The 18,367-nt window shown below is 35.4% G+C and overlaps 1 protein-coding gene across 13 annotated transcripts in view; it reads right to left on the minus strand.

Moving 5' to 3' along the window:
• PRKD1 (protein kinase D1) overlaps positions 1-18,367 on the minus strand; it is a 156,910-nt gene that overhangs the window by 53,642 nt on the left and 84,901 nt on the right. The window lies entirely within an intron of this gene.

Genomic DNA, 18,367 nt, shown 5'->3' on the forward strand with positions numbered 1-18,367 from the left:
ACGCTGTCAGACACTAGGAGAATCTGCTGACTTCACCACACATATCCTTGCTGGATACTGAAATATTTACAACGGAATCTTATCACTTTAGATTGTTTTAAAAAGTCATTTTTCAAAAAGATGGTATGAAGTTGCTACATGCATTCAGATTTATTATAACACCCTTTAAATTGTTAGGATAAATAACTTCTCTGAGACTATTTTCCAACAAAAGCGCAAGAGTATAGTATAGCATACCAAACATTTATCAGACTGCAGAGCTCAATCAAATGTTGGAAAATTTTCAACTTACTGTTTTACAGACTTGACTCACTATGCCTAAAGGTATACATATGTAAGATACACTGAATACAGCCAGTAAAGATGCATTTTTTAAGATAAGCAAAGAAAAATGGACCATTTCACCTGGCTTTTTGGTATTCCTTATTTAACAGCCTGTGTTGGTATCTGTGAACTGTATCACTCAAATTGGTGATAACCAAAAGGAATGCAGCTCTAAAAGAAAATATATATTACAGTTTGAAAAGATAGCATGTTACTATACACCCAGTCATCAATAAAGACAAAAAAATTGCAGAGAAGTTTAGAAGACTGTTGCAGATTTCTTGAAGTACCAATCCTTTTTGGTGATGAGAGCTTGCAACTATTGAAACAGTTGCAAGAGATAAATGAGCTACTTTGGCACTAGTATAAATTATAAAATAAACAACTGTTAGTGTTTTACGAAGAATTTAGGAAGTGTCTATATACAGAGACAGTCAGTGCCACAATGCTTTTCAAAATATATTTTAATTAAATCTTTTTTGTTCTTTTTAGAATAATAGGAATTTAATTAAAAATTTGGAAAAAAAAGATCAAGAATGTGTTTGTAAGGAGTACTGCAGTAACACTGATGAGAGAATTTACGCAGATTAGATAGATGCCTCAATGCAGCAGGCATTGATTTAGTTGCAGGCTTTACCTTTAACTCAAAGTTTAGTATATTAATCAGACAATGGTATTGCAGTAAGATCTGTGAACAACTGAATTAATAAGATAGTTCATTCATACTACACAAAAAGACAGAAAATAAATAAGGCCTCTTAATCATAGATCAGTCAGTCTAATGAAAAATATTACTTCATTCTACAAATCTTGCTTTGTTGTTAAACATTAACATGTATGCATATGTTTAATCTCATCTAGACTGTCATTTAAACATGCTTTAATTTAATTGTGAGCTTACACCTCATGGTTACTGGTCAGAAAGAAGTGACTATATAGTCACTTACTAGAAATATTTTGTCACTGAATTCCTAATTTGGAATTAAAAAAAAAAAATTGTTAGTGGTTCTGTTCAAATAAATTCCTAACAGGTCCAAACACCCTTAAGCCCTGGCTTATTCCTTTTGTATTAATGAAAAGGGGATGTTCTCTGCAGGAAACTGCACCTCCTAGGAAAATCTTTTCTAAAAATGTCCACAGGAAAACGTGACTAGCTATTTCTAGTCACAACCAGCTTCCAGTCTAGGGATCTTTTATCAGAAGTACTTGGAATATCGTCACTAAAGTTGGATCCAATGACTCCATTGATCCATGATCAATGGCATCCAACCTCTCTTTTTTGATTAAAATAATCYAAGTTACCTAACAATTTACACAATTTTAGATTTCATTTGCTCTTGGTATGATTATTTAGTTCCTGGTTTTCCTAATGAACTATGTTAAAAAGCTTAGTTCATTAATAAATTAGGACTTCATAAAACAGTTCAACAGGTTAGAATAGCCCAATTCAGACTTAATATGGTTTTGTAATTGTTTAACAATGTCAGACTAGGTATTTTTTCAGCCTCAAAGGCTTCAGATCATATAAGAAAATTTGTTTTACTATATTATCTTCCTAGTGTTTTCCAGGGTAAAGTGGTCAAGTTCACTGTTAAGACAGTGCTGACACTGTGAAGTCAATGTTGTCTTTGGTATGCTACAAAACACAACTCATCAAAATGCATTTTACACATTTAACTGAATTCTGATGAATTTACTTTGTGTAGGACTTAATCAACTGTTTTTCTATGTGTACATTCAGGAAATTACACCAAGATGTGTTTCAACAACTCCCACTGAATCTAAGAATAATATAGTGGAAGATCAAGCAATCAAAATTTAAAATATCTTTTGATGTTATTTATTTATATAAAAATGTGTCATTATTTCTCATTTGTGCCTATCAGAACAAAATGCATATTCACTTCCCTATTTAATTTCATATTGAAGATAGACCATAAGACCTAGGACAGCACCAGCCCAATAGATCATTGACTCGTGGAGTTCCAGAATGATTAACTCTTCTTCTGGGCCTTTATAACAGCAGCACACAGCCACTAGGATGAAAAGAGCACACAGTCAGGCAACCTCTGTTGTCCTACCACAGACGAATACCACTCCTGCTGTGACGGTCCAGCCGCTGGATGGGATCAAATTATGGATGAAAATCATACTGAATCTAAACCGAAGTTGGACTGGGGAAGGAGGGGCAAAGAAAGCATTTTCAAGAGTTTGCAGCCATGCTGTAATCTCTCTGCAGGGAAAATACACACAGGCATTTATGCTGTTYAGTCCATAGCTTAGGAGCCTGGATTCTCCACTATGGTCTCATACAGAAGCAGCTGAAAGGGTTATTTTCTGTCACCTCCTGTTCTCCTAGAGACTATACAGGAGGGGCTGGTGGTTCACATCTTCCTCTCCTCCCGCCTGGTCTATACTGTGATATATCTAGACATGTCTGCAGGATTTTGGGAACACCAACCATACAGCATGCTACAACATATCTCCTCAGCAATACAGACTCCTGTGAACACATCACCAAGTTTTCTAGTCTGTACTCATTTCTTTCAGAGTTTCAAATTAAGTTCAGAGCCCCAGCATTTCTATTCAAGATATCTGATTCTGGACTTTTCCCAGAATATCTGCCTAAAGCTTTAGGAAGAATACTGCGTTCAACACCTCCACTACTTTGCGCAACAAAATGATCTATAAGGCATGGAAACTCTGGCTATGTATCCAGGAGACAACTTTCTCAAGGACAAGCACCAAAACTGGAACAACCTGCCCCATTAGCTTCCAACACAACTGCAAGGTGCACTTTGTTCTTGCCTCTCTAGCTTAAATTTGCACATAGCAAACATAAAAACAAAATAAAATCATACTAAAACAAGATACTCAATGAGCATGCATTTCCCCTCCAGGGAGAAGATAAGAGAATACACTACTGGAAGACTCTCAGATACTACAGTCAGGAATATTTATAACAGATAAGTGAATTTTAGAGGAGCAAACTTTTTTTTTTTCATAGAAATAGTCTTACTGAGGTTGGTTTTGAAGCATACAAGTAATCAAAGAAAGTATTAAAAGAAGAGTTATGTGTAAAATACATACGGTGTAAGCCTCAATCTAGCAAAAGATTTAAATAGGTATTTAAGTTTTTTCCTATTTTCTTAAACACTTACCTCTTCATGTGTTTAAATTGTTTTTAGAATAAAGAAAGTTTGCTAAATTGGAAGATTGGTGAAGAGTTTTGTATGGATATACTGGGTATATTCAACTAGAAGGAACAGTGCAATAAAAACACAACTAAACTTAGAAAAAGCAGTAACTTTAATTTAATTTAGATAATGGATTTATAACTTAATATATCTTTATATTAAGGTCCTGTTTTTTGAAAAAGTAAATATCAATATCTTTGTGGAATCAAATCTGATATTAAAATCTCCCACAAGCAGTTTTGCCTTAGGGATTTGAGCCTTTGGCTCTCTTCCTGTGTCCTAAATTCAGTTCCATCTGAAGCTGGTAGGTATTTTGTTGTTGAGTGCTTTTCTCTCTCAGCCCAGCTTTTGCTATACTATTCTCCTTCCCTCCCCCCTCTCCACCCCAAATGGCAAAGGAATAACTGACATCCTTTCCATTAAAGCTGTCACTGAACCATCTGGTCACCCTGCAAGTTATTTAATGGGTTATCGTGGTTCACACTCCTGTAATAGCAATTGTCTCCACTACATAAGGTAAAACAATACTTTAGAAATGACCTATCAAATCTTTTCTTTAATTTACATTACAAATAAATGGGATATTAAATAAATACCATGATTTTAGCAGTAATAACATTAATGCAATTTTAGGGAGGCTAAAATCAAATGTAAAGAAACCACCCGAAATACTGTTCTTGCAGCAGTGATTATATAACCTTGCTACACACATGCAATAGTACATATTTTACTTTTCCCATTTAAATGTCTTTCAGTATATATATATATATATGTGTGTATCTATATATACATATAGTGAAGTGCACAGAAATTATAACTTTCTGAAAGCAAGACAAACACAGATTCAAAAACACACTATTTCTTTAAATCTTATTTGTTCTGCTCTGAAATAAGGAAACTTGTATAAGGAAAATATATATCTAATGAATTTTCTAGACATTTACAYGAATACTTCAGCACTCTAAATTTTCCTTTCAGGAAAATCCTTCAGTTCCAATGAGGGATTTTTTCCTTCTTTATTATTGCTTTGTCCCAATGTCGGAAGGTGACAAATAGCTTAAATTACGAATGCTAACAGGTGTCAGGTAATTAAGTGTATCATGTGGGGGACGGAGTGAATATCCAAAACTGAACCTCTGAACTCTTCAAGCAGAAGCCTGCTGCTGGCTTGCTAAACAGTGCGGGCTGGTTGTGAGTTTTGCCAGCACCCAGCCAAACAGAAGTGGCACCTCCTGAATCCGCCAACTAATGGCAGAGACACAACCACCAACCAGCAGTCTGGAGGCTGGTCATGCCTTGCACTTCTGCACATAGACTAGTAGAGACTGGGAAAACGGGGGGGGGGGGGGGGGGGGGGGTTTGGAGGCTCAGAAGGAAGAGGAGGCCCAGCACAAGGGCTCCCCTAGTGGTCCCAGAGAGAGGAAGGCGGCCTGGAAAGCAGGTGGTGAAGAGCCTGGAGGCGGGGGGCTCCTGGCGACGGGGAGCTGCGGGCGGGCGGACGCGGGGGGCCCGGGGCCCCCGGCCGGCAACGCCTGCGCCTGGGAACCGCGAGCAGCCGCGCGGCACGAAGCAACACGACTTTGTGCCCCGCTTTTCCGGGCCGGCAGCGAGCTCCCTGCGGGGAGCCACCAGGTCGAGACCCGGCGAACGTAACGCTGGGAGGGGAGTGGGTCAGCCAGCGCGGGGTAATCAACTGGGGTAAAAGCGCTAATCCCGCTGGCTCTTAAATAAACCCAAATATCCAGATCCACTACGGGTTGTCGTTTACTCTGTTTTACCCGTGACGTGGGATTTAAGCAGTAAAACTCAGAAGCTAGTAAACCATTTGGAATCATTTGCCCAGTGTTAGTTTAGGCTTAATTTACGGGGAGTTTTAATAAAAGATTAATATTTATGAGTCAACATGCTTGATTCATCTTTACATTCTGTATTTCTAAAGTTCAATTTTAATATACTTCTACTAATCTAAGAATGATTAGACAGGTTTAAACCTACTAACTGTACAGCACAGTAGGTTTTACATTCATTTGAAATCTAAGCACAGCATCTTTTCATTATGAATTTACCTGTTTTTCACCCTGGGGAAAAATCAGCAATACCTTAGTTCATGTATTCAGGCTCTGTTAATCATAAGATTGTACTTCAGAGATGTTAATTAGCACAGGAAAACAAAATGAAACACTGCTCAAGTTTATTGAAGCCACTGAAGCAGTGTTCAAAACAAACACTGGCAGTAAAGAACAGATCCAAATTAAAAAACAGCCCCTTTCTCTTTTTCTATGCTCATACTGATCTAAATTAATATCATGAAGTAAAGATCACAAATCTTTTACATCTTTATTTCTTCTGACTAACTGTTTTGTAATTCAGAGTTCTTTTCCAAGGCTTCTGAAAAATCAAATGATGGATGGCATGCTCACTGCCAGAACTGTGCATCTCAGAAAGAAGATGCTCCCCAAAATAATTAGTAGCACCTGTACAGCTTGTATAACTCCTTCAAATTTGTTCCATAAAAGATAGAGAAAATGGTTTGTTACATGGTGAATAATGCTGATGGGTAAAAGTAAAAATCTCATGGAATTAAAAATAAAATTTTATATTGGACTCGCTAAGGAAACCCTATATACAATAAATTGTATTTTTAGCTCCCTTTAATGTAAATGATTTGCAACAGTTTCAATGTCTCTGAAAATGAAAATTCATAAATATATATTCATTTTATATATATATATACACACATACACACACACACATACACACACACACGCTTCTTTTTACATGATACCGAAAGATGTATTCCACAGTTCATTTGAGAAAGGCACATAAGCATGTACTTAAAATTCAGTGAAGTCCTAGTCTGACTTGAGAATATGCTTTAGTGGCTGTCTGGATAATACATGAATAAGTCTTTCTTCAGGTCTGAAATCTTTGACACTAGACCATCAGAGGCAAGGAACACAAGAATGACTGCATATAACCATTGTGTTTTTTCATCCCCAGTTTAATCCTTTCTAAGATAAGATTGGAAAAGAGAGAAGGGAACCCAACAATGCTAAGTAAAAAGACAATTTGCACATGAATTGCACAAGATGGCACAACCTGGTACAAAATAAATGAATTACTGCTATATATATATATATWTTTTTATTTTTTTTAAACAGAATACAACAGTTCAAGAAAGATTCAGATCATGGAGACATCTCCAGCATCTGGCCAAGTAGATTTGAAGGTGGAAAAAAAACCAAGTAAAACGTTAAATGCCACGGCTCCACTGAAGATGACGCAAGTGTTGCTACTGACTTAATAACTTCACCCAAGATTTCACCCATGCACATAAATAATGGGTGGGACTGAAAAATGGAACTGAAACAATATGAGGAAATAGTGACACCAATAGTCCTCACTTGACATTTTGTGTTCAGTTTCTGTCAAACCAACTTAAAAAGAAGCACAGTAATAGAGATGAACTAGGGATGAGAAAAACTACTGGAGGCATGGAAGAGACTGCCATATAAGGAGAGGTTAAAAGACTGGAATAGTTTCATTCGGAGAGGAAATGAGTAAGAGGAGTGCACCGGATTCAAGAAGAGGGGGAAGCCAAAAAACAAACTAGGAAACAAACATAACCCCTTGAACACAGCTTCTGCACCAACACACCAGCGTGACGGGAGTCTCAATGTTCTTAGAAACAGGCCAGCTCTCCCCACTTCTCTTAGGCAACAAGTCCCACCTTAACTAAGTTAACAAAAACATTCATGAGGCCTCTTTAAGAGTCAGAGTAAGCCAGATTTCACAGTCAGAATCACAGTGTCTCCAGGCTTGAGTCACACTACCACCCAGGTATAAAAAATAGGGGATTACAACCTGCGGCAGTTCCTGATTCTCTTCCTTCTTAGTTTCCTTTGCAAATTGTTATATTCCTCCAGGGAAGGAGTTTGCTTGTTTGTGCTCAGACCTGCTTTAGCTACAAACCTCAAGCAGTTCCTAAAAGAAGTTGTGTATTGTACCACAAATGGTCTCAAATGTATTTACTGGAAATAAAAATTAGACTATGTATTCCTATATGCCCTCTCAAAATAACAAAGCCAGCAGTCAGCTAATGAAATTAAATTCAGTGAGTTTAATAGTGATATTGAAATATATCTATTTTTTCAATATAAGCCATAATTAATTTGAAACCTACTGTAGTAATGTGTTATTGGGGCCACAAAATCAATTAGATTGAAAAAGGACAGAGATTTTCCAAACAGTGGAATTTTCCTGCCATTTATCTATGCAGTTTAAAATACACTGTTAACAGACAGGTTAACAACACAACTCTTCCAATGGGCAAGTTATTCCAAAGGTGTTACCTTTTGTTCTTCATTACGCTTCTCTCTGAATCATCCATAACTATTCTCCGGTCAAGGTTTGCTACTGTGGATTGACAAATATTCTAATAAAATGTTTGGTCAAGCATGCATTGGTCAAAATAACTTTGTCAAACAAATGTATCAGTTTATCAGCTAAATCAAAGAGCTTGCTGGTTAGCCTAGAAGAGACATGTTCCCTATTAAATGTAGCTAGTGAAAATGAAGTGGAAGAGGCAGTCATTTGAAGAAAGAGGATGTAGTTGGGAGAGGAAAAGAGATCTCTTATAGGCTTAGCAGTTTTATTAGAAAGAATTTGTGTTAGTTGCAGAAACAACTGAAAAAATATAAGAAAGGAGAAAGAAAAGAAAATTTAACTGAATATTTCTTAATCACACACTCAAAAAGGTGTTTTAAAATTTTTAAAGAGGTGAACAATTTTTTTTCTGGTATACAACTTTAAGTAAACCTATAGGACTTTGCCACTCTACCTTTAAGAAAATTTCAAGTGCTCAACAAACACATGTCCTGTGAGATAATTTATAACCATATCCAAGTTTCATACAGCATAGAGGAAAGAAGATTAAATAGCTGAAACAGATTTGTAAGACAGTAAACAGATTTGATGTACCCATTGACATAAATATGTTTTGTATTAACGTGCGCTTTTGTTTTTTCCATCAGTGCCTTTTTAATTATAAAATAAGCACTTCATGTTGGCTGAAATTGCTAATCAGATGATACCATCAAATTAAAAGCCTAAATGAATGTAGAAATATCCATTAAAGTGCATTGTGTACCACAGACTCCAAGTTTGATTCATTACCTCAAAGCTTTTGAGACAGAGTCAGCTGAACATGGGACTGCTGAAATATAACACGTGAATAATCTATTGAGCTACTGCTACTAAAAGGGTTGTGCTAGACTTGGTCAAAACAACATCTGAAACTTTTTAAAGAAGAGTAAATGTGATGTATATCATATTAAGAAAACAGAGTAAAAACGAATAATAAAGGAAACATGAATTGCTTGATTCAAGTGGGAATAAGATATGTTAAGGAAAATAAGATTTTTAAGTTCAGAGGTTGACCAGACAATATAGTTACTATATGACAAAAAATGAGCTTAGAGAATTAGTTAGAGCTGCTTTAGAAGTTAATGGGCATTTTCCTAAAATATTAGCTGTAATGAATGCCATCTTTTAACCCTATCTTTTCTAGATTGCTGTATACAACGTATTGATGTATACCAATCAAAAATCATGTAATTGTTTATTCTGCCTTAATCATAACAACACAGAAAATTCCCAGGTATGGAGGTAGCCACTGTTAAAATGATGTAACTTGAAAAATATTTCTTTTCATTGGAATCATGTGGTAAGAAAAGTGATAAGAATGATTGAATCAGACCAAAATCTGCTAGGCCCAGAATTCTGTCTTTCACCATGGTTAAAGAAAGGTTCCCAAAGAAACATCAGCATCTCATGGTGTTTCCCCAGACTCCTCTCTCAGATGCAAATGCTTTGCAGCTCAAGCTTTCTCAGAGAGGAGAGCCACTGAGTCTTTGAAAATGCTCAGTGGATTTTTCTTCCATGAATTTTTCTAGGTGCCTTTTGAACCAAGGAGAATTTTTAGCATTCACAAAGGGCTCCAAATATCACCTATATGCCATATAGAGAAGTGTCCCCTTATGTTTATTTTGAACCTGGTATCAGCTGGATTCATCTGAGGTTCCTAGCTCTTTCCTTTCCTTTCCTTTCACACTGGAGAGTGTGAACAGTTATTTCTTAGACACCTTTTTCATTCCATCCATGGTTTTACAGACATCTACATACTCTTCCTCAGTAATCTTTTTTCCAGGGTGAAGAAGTCTAACCTACTCAGCTGCTGTAAGGGAAGCTGTTCTCTATCTCTGACCACTCTTTTCACCTTTTCCTGTACTTTTCCCCATTCCACACAGACTTAGAACAAGGACCACAACGCAGAGCGTTCAAGACATCTGGAATTTACAAAGACACATAACATAATGGCAGCAACTTCATGAGCATTTTCTGTTTTGTCTCTATTCCTTTCTTAAGAATTCCTATACTTGTATTTGCTTTTATTGATTGGTACTGAGCACTAAGATGACGTTTTCATAATCTATTATAACTTCAAGATCTCATTTTTTGGTAGTATTAGCTAACTCAGAGCCTCTTGTTGCATATATAAAATCAAGAAAGGTTTTCCCTTTGCATGTCACTTTATCTATAGTGAATTTCATTCAGAGTGACACTGTCGCTTTATTAGTCACCCTTTTGAGATCATTTATCAATATATTTAACAGCACAGGCCCAAGTGCATATTCTCAGGATTCTGCTGCTGACCTCCTTCCACTGTGAAAACTGATCATACTCTTTGATCTACTGATCTTTATTTCCTAAATGATAAATAGTTATTTATCTATGTGAGGATCTTCCCTCTCCTTTTATGGAAGCATACTTTAAGAGACCTAGATAAGGAATGTGTTTGTATGACTTCTGGAAACCCAAAAATGCTATCTGAACTGAACAGAAAACTTAACATTTTCAGTGAACAGCACACCAATAAATGGAAATTTTATCATCTCCAAAAATTTGACAATTAAAGACGTACAATGTAGGACATCTGACCTACTAGCTAGCAGTACAACAGTGAGCTCTCATAAACAGGTACTGTTTTGACAGTAGGGTCTGTGTGCATTTCTTTCAAGGAAAATTCATCTTCCCTACCAATATTAATTTTTCCAAAATGTAGTTTTAATTTTTTGGGAAATGCAGAATAGCATTGCTTATAACTACCTATTCTAGCTTTACACTGACTCATAAAAGCTTGACATGAGTGGGAAATTGTTAGAGTTCAAAAAGCTTGCTTATACAGATAAAGTGAAGTCATTTTTGTAACTGTGAAGAAATACACTCCTTTTCTTCTTGCAAACCACATTTGCAAAAACCTTGCAATTAATTCAGATTTTTCTGTTGCTGAACTAATCATTAAGTACTAAAAACCTATGGGAAGACCTAAAGAAGAACAGCTGGCACCTCCTGTATTTCTGTATCAGTACTAAAAGCAAAATTGATACATTAAGTGATTTCTTATTGGCATGTCCCTATCACCAGAAAACATAACCAGAGTAAAGAACTGATGTTGATGGGATATCTACTTTTTCATCCTATTTTTAGGATCCTACTGCCTCCTCTAGCAGAAAAAAAAACAACGGTAAGGCAAGATGGGAGGGGGAGTTCAGAAAGATTCAGCTGATGCATAAAAGTATGCATCTTGAAATCTGTATCTAGAAGGTAACAATCACAATACTGTAAAGCTCAGAAAAAAACAATGAGGCAAAGACATAAACAATAGAAAAATCTTTTAGTCCTAATGACTTCAAACATCTGGCATCTCCCTGATGAAATTCATGATCCAAGAAAGAAGTATACTAAGGGACAGTGAGGGATGCAAAATCAGATCTACTTTAAGCTAAACAGTAATGAACCTGACCTCTACAGAAATACAAAAAAGATGAGATCTGGAGAGGATTAAAACAGCGTACAAGAAGAATAATTACAAAAGATACTACCTTGGACAGGATAGAAAAAAGATGACTATATTTCCCAAAGATACTGGATAAAAGAGGACCTTAAAGTAGCCAACCAGATACCAAGAGAACCATGCTTTTCAGTCACAACAAAGCAAAGCAACCAACTCTACTGTATAATGATGTTCAGAGATACAATATCATAATATTTATCTCAAGGAGCTGGCAGTCAAGCTAACATTACAATCCAGTTACATGTTTAAATGTGGCATCCACTATATAGTTATGCACAGCTTTTATTCAGTTCAATATAGTTTATCATATATAAGGTAGTATCAACTGTACTGAATCCAAAAAAGATATCACAGCCTAATGACCAGATGGTATATTGTCTATATGATTTTAAAACAAAAACAGCTTCTTAACATAAGCAATGGGTCAATTCCTGTCCTCATCAACTCAGCAAGGGAAAGCAAAGTAGCTGCTATTTGATTTTCTTGCCTCAGAAATCCTGCCAAGTTGAGCACAACTCCTCACAGCAGGCAGATGAAGCATATTCCACCAATTCTTACAAGATGCTAATATTCATCGTCTGTCTTCCAGTGGCTGGCAAAGATCTCTTACAACCAAATGTAATTTTGCCCCAGTAAAAATGGATGGACTTTTTATAAGAAAACTCATATTAAAACTGTAAATATAAAACTGTTTTCTGCTCTACATAACATGAAAAGACTAGGTAAATTTACACAGCAGTTTTTAATAAACCTTCATGAACAAGGTATATCATAGGACATAAACTATGTTGGCAAGATCAAAAGCCTGCAGGCTTCTAAAGTATTTGCTTCCTTGTAGGCCTGGGGAAAACAGGATTCAAAAAGACCCAGAGTATAGAAGTACAGAACCACAGCATTTCTGTCATTTGCCAGCTTCTCCTACACAGTTTGTGCTTCCATTKGGGGGGGGGGGAGGGCAAATCTAGTTCATCTGAAAATGGTCTCAAACACACAGACAAAGAATTGATGGAGGCTGGATCTACAAACAGCTCGTAATAATAACTTCAATGCATGAACTGCAACCTTCATTTTAGTAAAAGGTTAACTTATCTACAGTCATAACCTAATGCCATAGCTTAATGTAAAAACTTAATGCAACTTTTTAACTACTTAGCTTCTCCAGAAAGAAAAGATATGGAGTGTATCTCTAGACAGTTAAGAATTATACCTCTATATTGGCATTAAAAATGGCAGTTGAAATAAATAATTTTTAAAGGCTGCTCAAAAGAGTACCTAACAGCTTAAAGAAGTCAGTGTATCAAAGACAGCATATTCAATCTATTGTGAAGTTTACTTTGTTATTTTGGTGATTCACATTTGCATCCTTTATTTTATGAGTGGAACCTGAAAGATATCTTTTTATTGATGCAATTCAAGCTTGTAGCAAATATTACTGAATCAGATTAAGACTGTGGAATGTTTTTCAGCTTAAGATCACCTTGCATAAAATTTACTGCCTTTTCTTGAGCAGACAGGAAGAGTGGGTGGAACTGAAAGAGACCTATAAAGCTACAAGCTTTGGTTTCTCTTCCTTTCAGTACTTAAGAATGAATGACTGCTCATTTACAGCCACCTTTGATTATATCTTTGACTGCAACTTCTGTACCTTGCTTCCTGGTTTGGTCGGCTGACTAGTTTTCAAGAGTATTCTAGTCAAAAGAAATCTTTCTTACAGATACACCTCAATAAAATTCTTTCTCCAAAGATTTGCTCTTCTTTCAATCTGAAATACAACTCAACAGTTAAGCAAATGTTGAGTTCAGTGAACTCATCAGTTGAGATTCCCATAGCAAACATACCACTAATAAAGAACATCCTCTCTCTTGCATCAGGAGACCAGACATACTTTTCTAATATTTTGAAGAAGAAAATGAAATAGAAAATGCACAACTAAGAAAATAGCAACATGGCAAATGATACCTTACTGATAGAATAGTATTAGTGATATTTGTTTAATGAACGGGCAGGAGTGTAGCCTGATGAGCCAAGTGGGTTCAAAGGAGTCTGTGGTTTTAAGWAAAAACTGACAAAAATTCTTGAGTCATATCTCCTCATATCTCCTATACAAACACTACCAGAATACTATACAGTCAACTGAAATAAAATATTAAAACAGGTAATATTAAAACTACATAAAACAAAAGCAACAAAACTGTATAGGAGGTAAAAATAAAACTGTACTTACGAGGGCTAGTAATGCTGATAATGAATGCTTTTTTAACATGTAGATGACTGAATCTGAATCTCAACATACTCTTTTCCTTCCATTCTCATAATAATGTCTAACATTTCACTTCCAAACTACTAGTAGCCATAGGGGCCACTGAAAGACAATTCCATTAGCTTATTGCAATAGTCTGTATTTATCTTCTGTGGTTGAGTCAGCAGACAGATGCACAACATCACTCCATAAAAATCCCACTGCATAATGCACCAGTGTAAAATACAAGTAATAATATTCATTATTACTATAAAAGCACAGCAGGTGCTGCATTCTGAGCAGATTGAATTTCTTATGTTTCACCAGAAACCTTTTGCTCTGTAGCAAACTGTTTCAATTATATGATATCTGCAGGTACAATTTTTTTTCCTAAAATGGAATAAAATGCTTCAGCAATAATATGCAACTTCTCCCAACTATAATTTTTTCCAAATAACTTCTCATATCTTCCAAGAACCTGCAATATAAGCTCTAAATCAGAAGACAATCATATTTATTATGCCTTAAACTGTAAAGAACATAAATATAATACCCAAAATAATGAAAATGAAATGAAAATAATGAAAACTTTTAATCATTGGTTGCCCAGCCTTTATAAAAGACCTTACAATAAAGTAACTATTATGCAAATCAGATAATGTACAGTATTAGAATATGAAACAAACTGAACTGACAGTTCAGCTTTCTCTACACTAACTAGCATTGATACATGCAATAAAAACTGAATGCAGTGGTATTAGGATAGCTTCTGACATCAGATATCAGTGCCTCAGGGGATATTTACCCATAGGATGCACAGTTCTCATGCAGCAATGCTGTAGCAATAACATTCTGTTCTACTGTCTCTTTCAGACATGCTACTCAAAAGTATTTGTCATAACATACCTTGAATCTACAGAGCTTTGGAATGTATATTCTGTTCAGGTATTTAGAATGTAAGTAGAAATAAAATACTTTAATTAGTTCCATATAAACTGGGTATATAGTGCAAACTTTTTGTCCTTCCCAAAAGGTCGAGTCCTCAGTATCATCCTTTGTTAGACCTCAAGGCCAATCTCTCTTTTTTTCAGAGGCGCTCTTCCCACCACACCAAATAAATTTTGAAGGTATCTCCAAATTATTAAATATTGTGCAAAAACACTTATGGCCCTGTATTTTAGGCACAGATTTATTGAAAAAGAAAAAAAGACTGATTTGTATAATGTACTATCACTAAAGTCTATAACCACCTGAAACTATGTCAGCTCTGCCCAGGCAAACAATGCCATGCAGTATTATGCTGTCTGAACATATTTTAACAAAAAATTACCTCCATTAGTCTGAATACTTCCCTGAACATTATAGACTGCTTATAGAGTTCCTTTTTCTTGTCTAATGTTACAGAACTGCATATATTTTCCTCCCCTCCATGATACATGAGTCTTAACACAGCAAAAATTAGCTGCTGCATTTAGTTAGGGTGATTTACTGGAGAACATTGATGCTCTTGAATGTTCATGGAGGAAATGTCTGTATTTAAGATCTTGCATAACTCAAGACATCTTATCAAAGGATTTCACTTGTAGCAGTTTAACCATCATTGAGGCCATGAAATGTTACAAGTTTCATTTGCTGTGCTTGCATTCAGAGAGCTAGAAAGTCTTTTCAGCATCGTGTCCTCTGACTAAAGAAGAAAATTGAATACCAGCAGATGAGTATATGCAGCCATTAATTTCTGCAATGTTAAAATTCAAGTGAAATTGAGGGAAGAAAATATTTACCATTCTGTAATATTAGAATGGGTACAGTGTGTTTTTTTATTTATTTAATATTGCACTAAATGTGCTATAGTATATAGGAGCTGGTGTTACAGCATGTCAATATAGGAAAGATGTCTTCAAGCACCTTGTCTTTGCAGGAAACTCCTGCAGAAGGACAGGAGGAAGACTGAAAACAGAAGTGGATGAAAGCTGGGACTCCAAACTCAAGAAACCAGAGAGGAAACTGGCATGATCATGCAAATAAAAATGTGCAAATCTACAATGAACACAACAGACCTGCCTCTTTTCTGGGAAATTCAAATGTTAAATTCCTTGAGATATCACCAGTTGATGACCTAGTGGTCCTCCTTCCTTCTTCCCTGGCAAAATCTCTCATGTTGTTGACAAGGATTCAGAATAATATCTCTTCACTTAGCTAGGTGCTATAGGTTTCCCATATGGGTAACAACTTTTTTTTTTTTAAGGCTAATTTCAATATTTTATTCAAAAATCACAAGGGTTGGTCCTAAGAAGCATCTTTGCACCAACTAACAACATTTTAAAACCTCCTACATGCAACTGTACTAGCATTTATACATGGGTAGCCTACAAAAACAAGCTACATGAAGAAGGAAGTTTCAGGAGCTTAATGGTGTTTCTTTCTGAACTGATATCATTGTAACTGGAACAGAAAAAGTTCTACACTACTGAGTTACATGAACTGACTACTTAAGCAGTGATTCTCCATGAAGCCCAATATAAGCACTGGATATCAAAATGGTACCAGAAGAAAAACATCTGACATTTTTTGAGAAAAACATGGAAGAAGCTTTGTAATAAAAAAAAGTTTATTAGTCTATAAAAGAAGCTGTCTTAACACACATTTCTTCCCCAATACCTTATGAATGTAATAAGCAATAGGAGCCTTTTGCCTTCAAGGCTAACATTTGGATAACCTTTTGTTGTTTAAAACATGAACAAAGATGCAAGATGTAATGTTTTAGGAAGGTCATTCTTTCATGTGATTATACTTGTGATTTGCCCAGAAGACATATTTTTGACTTTTTTTTTTAATAAACTCTGTTTTAATGTATCCCTTTTGACATAACAAAATGGTAAAACTCCTACAACTTTCTACTTTTTTGATATTATATAAGAACCTTATAATTTTACATGCCAGAAAAGACAGAGTACCTGAAAATAAATGCCTATTCAAATTTACTGAACAGTGTTCAAAGATGCATTATGTTTTTCTTGAAGAACTAAAGGTCAGAATGTATAAGAAAACACAAATGATTTTCAAATAAACCTTACAAAAATGTTTTTCTGATTGCACATACTATTGCAATCGTTTCTTACATCCGTTATCAGTATTCTTGAGCCCTGTCAAGGGGCGGATATTTTAAATGGTCCTTCTTCTATTTACAAACTGTTACCTGCTGTAAAATCCTTGGCACCTAAGATATTTAGGTTGTGTGGAAGTTTTAAAGAAATGTCATTTTTTCATGAAGTTCTAATAACTTGTAGAAGTTTTTATATAACGACATTCTGAAATCCCTGAAGGATCGGTGACATAAGTGGTGGGCATAAAATTAAAGCGATTTCCTCTCTAAAAGCGGTACAACTAACTTAAAGAAAAACACAGGGCTTCTTGGCAAGAAGCATTTCTACTTGTAACAAAAAGATTGGAACATTGAGTCACTTGTAGCCAGAGGGCCCTGAAGATATTTTGTGGTGATCTGTAGTGATATGATTAAATATAATAATATACTCTAAATAATGATCTATGCCATAATCTAAAAATATATAATTTGCCATCTTTTTCATGGAGTCAGAGTACATTTCTGACACAGACCATCAAACATATTAGATGAACAATGTGAGAACTTGATCTCATTATCATTATCAGGGCATAATTTTTTAAAGTACTCAGTACTGATCTAGACCTATGGCCTCTGAAGTTAGTTTAAAAATAAGTGCTTTTAAAAATAATACTTTGTCAGCTTTGCTGATATAAAATACTATAAATACACGTTTATTTGCATAAGGACTAGAGAACAATTCTTCCTTACTAAGGGCCATGCAACACCTTCAAATCTTTTGGCAGACAGGAGAGTAACAATTAATTCCATTGTCCAATAAAAACATGGAAACAAAATCAGTCTTGGGCCATATGGAATTAAGAAATCAGTACACCCTGCTCAAGAGTCATAGATTCCTCACTCCTTACCCTCACAATAATACAGTGAAAATAACACAAAAAGGAAAAAAAAAAAGAAACAAAAAATATTATGCTAATAGGAAGATAAAAATGAAAAAAGAACTATTCTCTGGGATTATAACTGCCAGTCACTCTTTCAGTGAAAACAATTTAAGAAATTAAGAATTAAAAATTAAAGATTCAGAAAGGCTATATACTTATACAAGCAAAATTACCATCTACTTTAAACCTCTGTGGAATTTTAGACCAAATAACTATACAGATAAGGATTGTGATCAGGCCCTATTTCCTGCAAAACCACACAGCAATACATGAAAAATTATAATATTCTTACTTCTCAAAACACCATATTCTTGCACATGGCTTCTGTATTGTAGATTTATTCAAAATACAACAATTTCCTTAACCTACAAGGTTCCTCAGTTATGCTGACCTTCTAAAAGATTTGGCTTACCTCAAGTCTCTATTTTCTTTTTTTTTAACCCATCATGACACTCTGTTGCAGTTGCACAATTTTCATGCATTCCATGAATTGTAAAAGGGAAATAATTAAAAAATGACTAAGTAACAAGAAGATAACAAACAATACATTTCATTCATGAGCGCATCATAAATAAAACAACATAAAATGATACCGTTGATCAGTACTGTCAACAACTGTATACCAGAGTTATTAGGAAGTGTAAAATGGTGTACTCCAGGGATTTTCCT

The sequence above is a fragment of the Apteryx rowi genome, unplaced genomic scaffold (genome assembly GCF_003343035.1).
Source record: "Apteryx rowi isolate R43461 unplaced genomic scaffold, aptRow1 scaffold_280, whole genome shotgun sequence".
Taxonomy (NCBI): Eukaryota; Metazoa; Chordata; class Aves; order Apterygiformes; family Apterygidae; genus Apteryx; species Apteryx rowi.